This window comes from Xenopus laevis, chromosome 1S (assembly GCF_017654675.1).
Source record: "Xenopus laevis strain J_2021 chromosome 1S, Xenopus_laevis_v10.1, whole genome shotgun sequence".
NCBI classification, from domain to species: Eukaryota; Metazoa; Chordata; class Amphibia; order Anura; family Pipidae; genus Xenopus; species Xenopus laevis.
In genome coordinates, this window is record NC_054372.1 from 194,472,989 (window position 1) to 194,484,745 (window position 11,757).

Sequence of the window (11,757 nt, forward strand, 5' to 3'; positions counted from 1 at the left end):
AGACTTGTTGGTCACATTTATTCCAAGGTACTAAACAAGTACAAAGCTTTCGTGATCATTTTTGATGCACTGGAAATACAGTATAACGAATGGAAAAAGCGAAATGCATAATCCTAATATCATATGGGTAAAATGGCAACTGGATAAAATCTTGTACCCCCTACAGAATGGGAAGGCCTGTGCTGTTTTGTACATGTATGGGATCTATTATACAGAATGCTCAGGACCTGAGGTTTTCCGGATAAAAGATATTTCCGTGATTTGGATCTTCATACCTTAAGTCTACTAGAAAATCATGTAAACATTAAATAAACCCAATAGGCTGGTTTTGCTTCCAATAAGGATTAATTATATCTTAGTTGGGAACAAGTACAAGCTAATGTTTTATTATTACACAGAAAAAGGAAATCATTTTAAAAAATTGGATTATTTGATATTAATGGAGTCTATGGGAGACAGGCATTCCATGATTTGGAGCTTTCTGAATAATGGGTTTCCGGATAACGGATCCCCTACCTGTACACTCTTTCTGGGGAACAGGAAAGCACCGGTTTATATGTCAAATAACAGAATACAGTGTCAAACCACTCCCTCAGGACCAGTCCCTCTCTGGCTCATCACAGACTCCAGTTCATTCAAAAAAATAATAGAGGAGTCGTGTTATCTGGCAAGTTCAAACAACACAGCACTTTGTTTATAAAAACTATAGTAGTACTTATCTGTTATCTACTGTGTATCCTGTGCTTGAATGGCTGCCCCCATGGCTACACAACAGCGTGTTTATATAAACTATAGTAGTACTTATCTGTTATCTACTGTGTATCCTGTGCTTGAATGGCTGCCCCCATGGCTGCACAGCAGCTTGTTTATTTAAACTATAGTAGTACTTATCTGTAATCTACTGTGTATCCTGTGCTTGAATGGCTGCCCCCATGGCTACACAGCAGCTTGTTTATATAAACTATAGTAGTACTTATCTGTTATCTACTGTGTATCCTGTGCTTGAATAGCTGCCCCCATGGCTACACAGCAGCTTGTTTATAAAAACTATAGTAGTACTTATCTGTTATCTACTGTGTATCCTGTGCTTGAATGGCTGCCCCCATGGCTACACAACAGCTTGTTTATATAAACTATAGTAGTACTTATCTGTTATCTACTGTGTATCCTGTGCTTGAATGGCTGCCCCCATGGCTACACAGCAGCTTGTTTATATAAACTATAGTAGTACTTATCTGTTATCTACTGTGTATCCTGTGCTTGAATGGCTGCCCCCATGGCTGCACAGCAGCTTGTTTATATAAACTATAGTAGTACTTATCTGTTATCTACTGTGTATCCTGTGCTTGAATGGCTGCCCCCATGACTACACAGCAGCTTGTTTATATAAACTATAGTAGTACTTATCTGTTATCTACTGTGTATCCTGTGCTTGAATGGCTGCCCCCATGACTACACAGCAGCTTGTTTATATAAACTATAGTAGTACTTATCTGTTATCTACTGTGTATCCTGTGCTTGAATGACTGCCCCCATGGCTACACAGCAGCTTGTTTATATAAACTATAGTAGTACTTATCTGTTATCTACTGTGTATCCTGTGCTTGAATGGCTGCCCCCATGACTACACAGCAGCTTGTTTATATAAACTATAGTAGTACTTATCTGTTATCTACTGTGTATCCTGTGCTTGAATGGCTGCCCCCATGGCTACACAGCAGCTTGTTTATATAAACTATAGTAGTAAGTATCTGTTATCTACTGTGTATCCTGTGCTTGAATGGCTGCCCCCATGGCTACACAGCAGCTTGTTTATATAAACTATAGTAGTACTTATCTGTTATCTACTGTGTATCCTGTGCTTGAATGGCTGCCCCCATGGCTGCACAGCAGCTTGTTTATATAAACTATAGTAGTACTTATCTGTTATCTACTGTGTATCCTGTGCTTGAATGGCTGCCCCCATGACTACACAGCAGCTTGTTTATATAAACTATAGTAGTACTTATCTGTTATCTACTGTGTATCCTGTGCTTGAATGGCTGCCCCCATGACTACACAGCAGCTTGTTTATATAAACTATAGTAGTACTTATCTGTTATCTACTGTGTATCCTGTACTTGAATGACTGCCCCCATGGCTACACAGCAGCTTGTTTATATAAACTATAGTAGTACTTATCTGTTATCTACTGTGTATCCTGTGCTTGAATGGCTGCCCCCATGACTACACAGCAGCTTGTTTATATAAACTATAGTAGTACTTATCTGTTATCTACTGTGTATCCTGTGCTTGAATGGCTGCCCCCATGGCTACACAGCAGCTTGTTTATATAAACTATAGTAGTACTTATCTGTTATCTACTGAGTATCCTGTGAGTGAATGGCTGCCCCCATGGCTACACAGCAGCTTGTTTATATAAACTATAGTAGTACTTATCTGTTATCTACTGTGTATCCTGTGCTTGAATGGCTGCCCCCATGGCTACACAGCAGCTTGTTTATATAAACTATAGTAGTATTTATCTGTTACATAAACTGTTAATCAGCTTAAAAAGTACCCTCTTGTGTCAACCCTAAAATGTAAACTAAAATTTGAGGTCCATACTTAATTTTTCGGATTGCAACGTGCAGTAAACTCATAAGCAATTGTTTCATAGTTCATAATGCAAAATCTTTGCTCTAGAACATTGGCTAAAGTCTTTTAGATAAAAAAAAAATCAAATCAAATGCTCATCACTGGTTAAAATACTCCCTAAAAGCACTCCAATCCAAATCTACATCTCTTGACATTGCAGTACCAGCATCATAGCTTTGACTGACCAGGTACAGTCCAGACCTAGTTTCAAATTATAGAGTACAGGTATGGGATCCATTATCCCCAAACTCATTATCCAGAAAGCTCCGAATTACAAAAAGGCCATCTCCCATAGACTCTACTTTATGCAAATAATATAAATTTTTAAAATTTCCTTTTTCTCTGTAATAAAACAGTATCTTGTACTTGATCCCAACTAAGATATAATTAATCCTTATTGGAGGCAGAACCAGCCTATTGGGTTTATTTAATTTTTACACATTTACCTAGTAGACTTAGGGTATGAAGATCTGAATTACAGAAAGATCCGTTGTCCGGAAAACCCCAGGTCCCAAGCATTCTGGATAACAGGTTCCATACCTGTTCTGTATATTCGGCATCATCAGATAATATAACGGCTGCCATATAAAGAAATGGCAGCAATCTACATTTATAGATGCACATCGCCATCTAATGGCTATACAGTATATATATATATATATATATATATATATACACAGTGTACAATTGTGGTGCACAGTTATAATTTGTATATAATACACAAAAGCCATGAATATCCTGTAAATTATATCCTTATAAACGGTGAGTTCTGATGTCATTTCTGTCACATGACTCATTGAAATTTGTGTATTATAATAAATAAAGTACCCCCAGTTGTAAAATATGAGGATATTAGAAGTTACCTCGGATTTCCATGACCTGTATAAAAACACTCGGCCTTCGGCCTCGTACTTTTATATGGTCATGAAACTCCTCTGTAACTTATAATATCCCTATATTTTACAAAAGGGGGTACTTTATTCACTATATATCCGCCAGTTTTAAAACCGGCACACCCATGATGATATCTTGTGGATGTACATGGATTTTACACGTTCACGTATTTAATGCACTAATTTATAATATTAGCCAATTATGTTTGGGTATTTATATTACAGGTTGATGTGGGTTATACACTTATTTAAGATATTAATGATGATGATCTAATATTAGATGTGTTGAAATTTTATCTCTACATTTTACACTGGTAAAGATGGTCACATATTTAAAGATCACTTAAAGGTAGGGATGTAGCGAACGTCGGAAAAAAAGTTCGCGAACATATTCGCGAACTTGCGCAAAAACGCGAACGGTTCGCGAACCCCATAGACTTCAATGGGAAGGCGAACTTTAACATCTAGAAAAGACATTTCTGGCCAGAAAAATGATTTTAAAGTTGTTTAAAGGGTGCAACGACCTGGACAGTGGCATGCCAGAGGGGGATCAAGGGCAAAAATTTATCTGAAAAATCTGCCTGTGTGTGCTTGGAAGAGATAGTGTAGGGGGAGAGCTGTTAGTGATTTCAGGGACAGATGATAGTAAGTTTGCTGGCTAGTAATCTGCTTGATACTGCTCTGTATTGGAGGGACAGAAGTCTGCAGGGATTTGAGGGACATTTTAGCTTAGGTAGCTTTGCTGGCTAGTAATCTACTGTTCTCTTTAAACAACTGCCATACGTTGACCTTGTAGACATTGTTTGCCCAGTTTTTTTGGTTGCAGCCACTGAAGCACAGTTGCCAGAAAAAATATGCCATATAAATGCTGAAAATAGTCATTTTTTGCCATACGTTGACCTTGTAGGCATTGTTTGCCCAGTTTTTTTGGTCGCAGCCACTGAAGCACAGTTGCCAGAAAAAATATGCCATATAAATGCTGAAAATAGTAATTTTTTGCCATATACGTTGAGTCAACGTATGGCAAAAAATGACTATTTTCAGCATTTATATGGCATATTTTTTCTGGCCTCTGTGCTTCAGTGGCTGCGGCCAAAAAAACTGGGCAAACAATGCCTACAAGGTCAACGTATACACTACTACAGCGGTGGATACGGATTACGTAAAATATATGAATGCTGCTTGAAAAAAGTGACTCCGGTGTTTTTTCTGGAGACGGTAATATTATGGATATTTAGACAGAATGGGAACAAGGTCACACAGCTCGATGGCGGGTTGAAGAAAACAGTGTGCAAATAATGCCTACAAGGCCAACGTATACACTACTACAGCGGTGGATACGGATTACGTAAAATATATTATGGCTGCTTGAAAAAAGTGACTCCGGTGTTTTTTCTGGAGACGGTAATATTATGGATATTTAGACAGAATGTGAACAAGGTCACACAGCTCGATGGCGGGTTGAAGAAAACAGTGTGCAAATAATGCCTACAGGGCAAATAATGCCTAAAAGGTCAACTTATACACTACTACAGCGGTAGTAAAATAAAAAAAAGTAAAATAAAAAAAAAATGAATATTAAAAAAAAAAATTAAAGTTGGTGCTGCTGAACTACTAGGAGCAGCAGATTAGCACACCAGTCCCACTCCCCAACACTGCTAGACTAATAGCACTGGGCTCTTATAGTAGTAGTAGTAGTAGTAGTAGTAAAACAACAAAAAAATAAATAAAAGCAGTCCTTACAAGGACTACTGTTATTGCAGCAGTCAGCAGATGAGATCAGAAGCAGGACAGCTGCCCACTGCAGCTACATACAGAGCACTGCAGTAGAAGGTAGATTACTAGCCAGCAAAGCTACCTAAGCTTAAATGTCCCTCAAACCCCTGCAGACTTCTGTCCCTCCAATAACAGAGCAGTATCAAAACGATTACTAGCCAGCAAACTTTCAACTGTCCCTGAAATCACTAACAGGCAGCAGCTCTCTCCCTACACTATCTCTTCAGCACACACAGGCAGAGTGAAAAAACGCTGCAGGGCTTCGGTTTTTATAGGGAAGGGGAGTGGTCCAGGGGAGAGCTTCCTGATTGGCTGCCATGTACCTGCTGGTCTGGGGTGAGAGGGCAAAAAAAGCGCCAACAATGGCGAACCCAAAATGGCGAACGTCGCGCGACGTTCGCGAACTTCCGGCGAGCGCGAACACCCGATGTTCGCGCGAACAAGTTCGCCGGCGAACAGTTCGCGACATCTCTACTTAAAGGAGAACTAAACCCAAAAAAAAAACCCTACCCCCTGAACGCCGGTGAACTCCAATGCCCTGAATCTGCACCGAGGGGTAAGTAAAGAGTTAGGGGCATTTACCAGGGGTAGCAGTTAGGCTGGTGGGAGCAGGGAAGGGGGTCTATGTAGGGTTGGGGGGTATGTTTTTTTTTAATTAAGGGTTAAATGCTCTTTTGATTTGGATTGATTTAGATACTGAGCACCAATTGGTTTGTTTAAATGAACACTGTTATTTAAAGTTTGTTGAAATGCCATTGTATTATCCTTGAAAAGGGTCCTAATGAGGCCCAAAACGTTGGACTCTGATTTGATGTACTAAAAATAAAGAGGTGAAGATTTTACATGCCGGTTTTGATATTCGTGGCTATATACTGTATATCTTATGCCTGGTGACAATAGAAGGAAAAACGCCCGAATTTCACGAAGTTTCCGATTTCTTTTTTCGGAAACTTCATGACAGTATCCATATTTTTTTTTAAAGAGACAGTATTTCGACTATCGAATGGTCGAATAGTCGCACGATTTTTAGTTCGAATCGTTAGATTCGAAGTCGAAGTCGTAGTCGAAGGTCGAAGTAGCCAATTCGATGGTCGAAGAAGCCAAAAAAATACTTCGAAATTCAAACTATTTTTCATTCGAATCCTTCACTCGAGCTAAGTAAATGTGCCCCTAACAGTCAACACACCAGCAATTTTGTTCATTAAGGGGCATAACTATTTGTCACTGCCAGTGTTTTTAACTTATCTTTTAAAAGGGTAGTTCACCTTTAAAGTTACCTTTAGTAGTCTGTGATATTCTGAGACAATCTGCAATTGGTCTTTTTTTATCTTTTGTGTTTGTTAATGTGATTTAGCTTTTTTGTTTAGCAAATCTCCAGTTTGGAATCTTAGCAGCCATCTAGGATCTGATTTACCCTAATAACCAGGCAGTAGTTAAAATAAGAGACTGAAATATGAACAGGAAAGGGACTGAATAGAAGCATAATAATAACAGGTAAATTATAACAATAAAAATATAGCCTCACAGAGCAATGTTTTTTTCTGCCTGGGGTCACTGACCCCTAATTTGAAAGCTGCAAAGAGGCAGAAGAAGGCTCCAAATAATTAAAATACTAAAAAAAAATATAAATAATGAAAACCGATTGCAAAGGTACTCAGAATAATATACTGTACTATAAGATACTAAAAGTTAACCTAAGGGAATTCTGTCATGATTTTTATGATGTCGTTTTTATTTCTAAATGACACTGCAAATAATTCACTCCACTTCATAAAGCTTTAATAAAAATTAATGTAAACAAGGCTCCAGGGCCTGATGGCATACACCCCCGGGTTCTAAGAGAGCTCAGTTCAGTTTTCTCAGATTCGCTTTCATCTGGTATGGTGCCTATGGATTGGAGAAAAGATGATGTCATTCCAATATTTAAAAAGGGATTACAATCTCAGACTGGCAATTATAGGCCAGTTTCTGAAGTTTCCGGAAAAAGAAATCGGAAACTTCGTGAAATTCGGGCGCATGCGCAGTAGATACAACCGGCAAATGCCTCCTATTGTGCATGCGCCGCCAATCGCTGATCAGTACAGGCAGAAGAGCGCTCGGATGAAGATGGCGCCCGTGAACTCAGCAAGAGAGGACCTGCACGGAGGGGTGACTAACAAGTATGGGGAAAGACTGGCCAAATTGGGGATGTTCACGCTGGAGAAGAGGTGCTTAAGGGGAGATATGATAACTATGTATAAATATATAAGGGGATCATATAATAATCTCTCTAATGATTTATTTACCAGTAGGTCTTTCCAGCTGACACAAGGTCACCCATTCCGATTAGAAGAAAAGAGGTTCAGACTAAATATTGGGAAGGGGTTTGTTACAGTGAGAGCTGTGAAGATGTGGAATTGTCTCCCTGAATCAGTGGTACAGGCTGATACATTAGATAGGTATAAGGAAGGGTCGGATGCTTTATTCACCAGTAGCTCCTCCCAGCAGACAGGAGGGAGCCAATGAGATTAGAGGAGGGAAAGGGGTGTTACAGGGAGAGCTGGGAAGTGAATCAGTGGTACAGGCTGATACATTAGATAGGTATAAGAAGGGGTTGGATGGTGTTTAGCAAGTGAGGGAATACAGAGTTATGGGAGATAGCTCATAGTACAAGTTGATCCAGGGACTGGTCCCATTGCCATTTTGGAGACAGGAAGGAATTTTTCCCCCTCTGAGGCAAATTGGAGAGGCTTCAAATGGGTTTTTTTTTTTGCCTTCCTCTGGATCAACTGGCAGTTAGGCAGATTAAAAAAAAAACTAAAAGGTTGAACTTGATGGACGTGTGTCTTTTTTCAACCTTACTTACTATGTTACTATGTTACAATATAAAATTTCATTCCTGAACCAGCAAGGGTATTTTTAAGTTGTAATATTGGTGTGTAGGTGCATCTCAGGTCATTTTGCCTGGTCATGTGCTTTCAGAAAGAGCCAGCACTTTAAGATGGAACTGCTTTCTGGCAGGCTGTTGTTTCTCCTACTCAATGTAACTGAATGTGTCTCAGTGGGACCTGGATTTTACTATTGAGCTGTTATCTTGTGTTAGGGAGCTGCTATCTGGTTACCTTCCAATTGTTCTGTTGTTAGGCTGCTGGGGGGAAAGGGAGGGGGTGATATTACTCCAACTTGCAGTAAAGAGTGACTGAAGTTTATCAGAGCACAAGTCACATGACTGGGGGCAGCTGGGCAACTGACAATATGTCAATCCCCATGTTAGATTTCAAAATTAAAGTATAAAAAAATCTGTTTGATCTGTGATTTCTTCTGGAGCAGCACTATTAACTGATGTGTTTTGAAAAAAAATTTTTTTTCCCATGACAGTATTTGCAATTGATTGTATTTAGAAAGCTTCTTATTTCCTAGTATGATGAAGCTTATATAACATTTTCATTGAAGCAATAGTTCCCAACTTCCTTTAATTATTAATGAAAGATTCCGAATTTTTTAAATAAGCAATGGCGTCATTGCGCATATGCAAATGCATCTTTCAGCTAAACGTTAAAGCGATTTCGCAACTAAATGGTTAGTAAGATACGAGTGCGCGAGAGCTAATCGCTTAAAAAAAGGAGTAATTAAAAGCAACTGCTCTGCGCTGTCTGTAAATAATTAGCAGAAACAGGGAAAAAAGGAGAGGGGGAGAAATGCACAAGTTTGTTAAAAAGCAATTCGATTCTTAAATGCTCCAATAACTGAGCAATACTTATTAATTAGATTGAGTTAATGAGATGGTTTTCTTGTTTGCTGCTAGAACACAATCCAGAAAGGCTTATCTTTAAAGAGGTTGTTCACCTTTGAGTAAACTTTTAACATATAGGGCAGAGACACGCTGCTATTTTGGGTAGATTAGTCGCTCAGCAAAAAATCGCTTCTTCTTCGGGCGACTAAGCTCCCCGAACTGCCTTCTTGCTGGCTAGAATGTAAATCGATGGAGGAATGGCATTTGGATAGTTTTGGCTTTCCAAAGTTGCCCAAAGTTTCCTCGTGAGGCAACTTCAGGGGAGTTTGAAAAACGAAGCGTTCCAAGTGTCATCCTGCCGGCGACACACGCTGCTAATCTCCCGAAATAGCAGCATGTGTCTTTGCCCTTAAGAACACTATATAGTTATTCCCGGGCCGGCTTAGGGTGGATCAACTGCTATTGACCCTCATGTAAAGGGTCCCTGGGGTTAAGGATTCACAAAAAAAGCATATTTGTTTTTTGGACAGTAGCATTGCCCTTTAAATCAATGGGTTCAATGCAGACCTTAAGGCCAATACAATAGTTTAAACTGGCAGACTTCAGCTAATAATTATTATGCTCTTTACACTATCTGCAAGTAGTGTGTAAGTTATCCCAGGGTCAGACTGGGCCAAGAGGAGACCAGGAAAAAACCTGGGGAACCCCAGACCTCAATGACCCAAACCTGATTCTCTTGGACACTGGAAATGCTCCTGCACCCCTCTCCCATAGCAACAGAGGTACAAGCCCACTTCCCTTAGACACTGGAAAAGCTCCTGCCCCCCCCCCCAATTAGATGCCAATAACAGGGCCCTTATGGTCACAGCCCAGTACAAAGCATGCATTAGCTGACGCACCCCGTCAAGGCAGTGTCCAGGCCTGGACTGGCAATCTGTAGGTTCTGGCAAATGCCAGAAGGGCTGCTATAAGGTGCCATAGAAAGTCAGTATTTAGTGGGCTGGTGAGGGCTGTTTGGGCCTCCTTGTGGGCTGATTGGGCCTCTGTGTACCTAAAATGCCAGTGCCTATTTTAATTCTCAGTCCGGACCTGGCAGTGTCCATGCGTCAGTCCTATCCTAAGTGAAAAAATAAAGTGTTATCTTTGGGGGGAGATATTGAGAGTGCTGGGGCTAACTTGTTAACAATGTAAATGAAGCATTGCCCACGTGCACCCAATACGAAAGGTGAGTAGCAGCATTTCAGCTTATTTCGTTTTAAAAAACTTTATATTTTGGGGAGGTGGCTCTCTCCTTAAAGGGATACTGTCATGGGAAAAAAAAAAATTTTTCAAAATGAATCAGTTAATAGTGCTGCTCCAGCAGAATTCTGCACTGAAATCCATTTCTCAATAGAGCAAACAGATTTTTTTTTTATATTCAATTTTGAAATCTGACATGGGGCTAGACATATTGTCAATTGAAGTCACAGCATTGATCCGTCCTGTTGCGTCGGATCAACGATGTGACACCATCCGACAATGCTATTGCTTACTTTATTTCCGTTGCATCCGACTTGACGCCTGTGTTTTTGTGCAGTGCAACGGATCGTGCCGAAAACGTCCATGTAGTCCTACCCCAACACCTTTTTCTAGGAGTTACATGACACATTGGTAATTCTATCACAGGAACTACACAGAATCAACACCTCTGTAAATCTCAGATGTCTGAAGAGTTACAATGTGCCATTGTGATTGGATTAGTGGAAGAGTTTATATCATGAGAACTTCCCACACCAGTCAGTTGTACTGAAGAAGCTGCTCGGATGAGTAGTGAAACGTCTTCTTTACTTAGATTGACCTATACAAGATACACCATGACCTGGATGAATAAAAAACTTCATAGTCATATTGTTTTCAGATTGTTCACCAGAAATATATACTTTTTCAATTAACTTTCAAAAGTTTAATGTCCCTCCCTCTGGTGTTTCAGTCTGGCATTTCAGGGATCCAGGTGCAGAATCTGAACTGTTACGGTGGCCATAGATGTTACCATTATAATATAATAGTCATATATTAATATAATAGTCAATTATAATAGTCATAGGAAAGATCATTTGTTTACAATTCAGATGTGTAGAGCAGAATCGGCAGATATACAGGTAGAAACAATTGAATTCAACCCGTATCTGGCAGTTCAGCAGGCTGATGTTTGGGCGCCCTATCAAAATTTTCTGACCTGTCCGATGGACAAGCCCAGGGCCGCCATCAGGGGGGGACAGGGGGGGACAAGCGTACCAGGCCCGGGCATGAAGGGGGGCCCGGCAGCGCTGCATTTTTTGAAGTTCCGGGCCCCGCTTACGTACGTCCTCCCTCTACGTTGCCGAATGCGGAAGTGACGAAAAGCCGAAGCCGATGCGCCGAAAAGACCCAAAGTCACTGAAAAAGCCGAAGTCCCGAAGCGCTGAAAAGACCCGAAGTCACGAAAACAGCGGAAGCCGAAGTCCTGAAACGGCGCAAAGACCCGAAGTCACGAAAGGAGGCGAAGTTGAAGTACTGAAGCCATGAGTTCAATTCTACTGAACACCAGTTTGTGTATTTTTTTTTTTAATCCCCTGGCCGCCAATGTATTATTTTAATATAATTTTTTTTTTTTTTTAATTTTTTTTTTTTAAAAAAACATTTTTTTTTAAAAAAATTTTTTAACTTGTAAGGGGGCCCCTGTCACTTTTTTTTTTTTTACATTTTTTTTGGGACCCCAAT